This window comes from Schistocerca gregaria, unplaced genomic scaffold (assembly GCF_023897955.1).
Source record: "Schistocerca gregaria isolate iqSchGreg1 unplaced genomic scaffold, iqSchGreg1.2 ptg000742l, whole genome shotgun sequence".
Taxonomy (NCBI): Eukaryota; Metazoa; Arthropoda; class Insecta; order Orthoptera; family Acrididae; genus Schistocerca; species Schistocerca gregaria.
The window spans coordinates 175,001-177,500 of NW_026062118.1; the positions used below are offsets into that span (position 1 = coordinate 175,001).

Here is a 2,500-nt window from a genome sequence, read left to right on the forward strand (position 1 = left end):
CCTTAACCTAACTTACACTGCACCTTAACCTAAGTTACACTGCACCTTAACCTAACTTACACTGCACCTTAACCTAACTTACACTGCACCTTAACCTAACTTACACTGCACCTTAACCTAACTTACACTGCACCTTAACCTAACTTACACTGCACCTTAACCTAACTTACACTGCACCTTAACTGTCACATGTAACGTCACAGGAATGTAGCTTTGCCTAACAGCAACCCTCTGAACATAGTTCACTGCTTGGATCCTCTGGTGTCATGTGTATTTCTTGATGCCATGGTGCGTACCCTCACATAAAGGTCTTTCGAGTGTTGCGTACTTTCTACACAGTCCCGCTAACCACTGGAAGGGTGTACCGCTACAGAACGAATATCGCCCTCCCCTCCTGCCCTTCCAAGCTGGTCGGTCAGGCGTTTGTTTGTGAAATGAGCCTTGCAGCTGTTCAGTTGCATTCGGTTGTCGATGCAGTCAGTGTACGTTGTGGTACGGCCTGTGTGGACTGTCCGCTGATGTACGCGTAACCCACACTGATCATCCGTCGTTACGTACTGAGTGACATAATGTGGCACATGCTTGACCGTACACCGGCTGCGCCCTACAATGGCGAATCATAAGGGCCATATGTTGTGCACGATGCTACTTGTCTCGTCTCCCCATTACAGCGAGATTGCACTGTTGTACGCCGTACAGACATGTGGTAAGTAGGTACGGACGAAAGTATTGCATGTTGGCCCCCCCCCCCCCCCTCCTCCCTCTGCCGGGAATCAGCGTGAGCCGTCTGTTGATGTAGCGACGAGGGTTTTCCTATTTAATCGTATTGCCCCACACAACATGATAGCACGGTGGACCGCGTTCCACATCTGCGACATGCTACAGAGGCCGGTTGACAGTCGACCGCGCAAGGGACATTGCACACGTGCGCGGACCATCTTCCACGTGTTCTCTCGTGTACATGCCGCAGTGTGTATGTGGGCTGATGTAGCGTGTCGTGACACATAACATGCAGGCATGCCAGAATCGTAGATTTCGCAAATGTAGATTGACGTATACGTTTGCTGCCAAAGATCCGCAAATGAACTGGAAATCAGTTGTTGAGCGGTTGTTCGCGCTGCAGGTGCATCGGTGATAGCGACGATCGGTACATCTGTGAACCGGTTGTTTCGGCGGTACCCGCCATGCCCCCGAACCTGAGTTGGCCATGTGGGTATGAAGCGATACGAGGCTGTGGCTTGGCGGGACAGTCCCCGGCCGGTGAGGGGGGGCCGCCCGGCGTGCTGGCCGCGCGCTGCGTGAGCGCACGCACTACAGCCGGCTGGTGGGGGGCGCCCAGTGGCAGGAGCGCCGGCCGACGGGCCCGGCTGGCGTCCCAGCTATGCGCCGGCGCACCCTGCGCGCGGCGCCAGGCGGCCAAAGTGGGTTCTGCCGAGCCCGGTGCGAAGCGCGGTGGACATCTGCAGTGTGCTGGTCCGATTGCGGACTGTGTGCGTTGAGGATGCGCCGCCGCCCGGCACTCGGCGTCGCGACGCCGTCTGCTGCTCGGTCGCCCCCAGCGGTTCTCGCAGGTGGTTTGTATCGCAGCTCTGCGGACGTGTTGGCGCGTGCGCTGTGCTGGGAGAGTTCGCTTCTGCACCCAAGTGGGGCTTTGCCCTTCTGTGGCGCTGGCGTTGGAGCTGCCGGTCACCGTAGGTGGCGCGTGTTGTTTCCCGCCGGCAATGCCACGACAGCACGCTCCCGGGCCTCTGTCGGCAGCGGCAAGCTCAGTTGGGAGCACGGGTGTTCGCACTGAAAGCGTCTACTCGCCTATCTCCGGGCGATTGCGCCTCTCTCGAACCCGACCAAGTACTTAGGACGGCGCTGCGCGCCGCCGGGACCTGAGAGGGTTTCGAGGTGTATCGTGCAGGGGAGCTCAGCCTCCTCCTGTTTGCAGAATAATTGAGCGGACGCTTGCGTGTTCGCGCGGGCCCTCGGGACACACTCCCGGGCGGCCGGCTGCTCAGCTCTCGTTGACGCAGCTCCCTGGTTGATCCTGCCAGTAGTCATATGCTTGTCTCAAAGATTAAGCCATGCATGTCTCAGTACAAGCCGCATTAAGGTGAAACCGCGAATGGCTCATTAAATCAGTTATGGTTCCTTAGATCGTACCCACGTTACTTGGATAACTGTGGTAATTCTAGAGCTAATACATGCAAACAGAGTCCCGACCAGAGATGGAAGGGACGCTTTTATTAGATCAAAACCAATCGGATTGGCTCGTCTGGTCCGTTTGCCTTGGTGACTCTGAATAACTTTGGGCTGATCGCACGGTCCTCGTACCGGCGACGCATCTTTCAAATGTCTGCCTTATCAACTGTCGATGGTAGGTTCTGCGCCTACCATGGTTGTAACGGGTAACGGGGAATCAGGGTTCGATTCCGGAGAGGGAGCCTGAGAAACGGCTACCACATCCAAGGAAGGCAGCAGGCGCGCAAATTACCCACTCCCGGCACGGGGA

At 56.8% G+C, this 2,500-nt stretch overlaps 1 non-coding gene across 1 annotated transcript in view; it reads left to right on the forward strand.

Annotated features, from left to right (window-relative positions):
• The first annotated feature begins 2,022 nt into the window (after window positions 1-2,022).
• Window positions 2,023-2,500, forward strand: part of LOC126320727 (small subunit ribosomal RNA) — a 1,893-nt gene continuing 1,415 nt past the window's right edge. The window contains exon 1 of the ribosomal RNA XR_007558220.1: window positions 2,023-2,500. This exon is cut by the window's right edge and continues 1,415 nt beyond it. This is a non-coding gene — a ribosomal RNA (small subunit ribosomal RNA).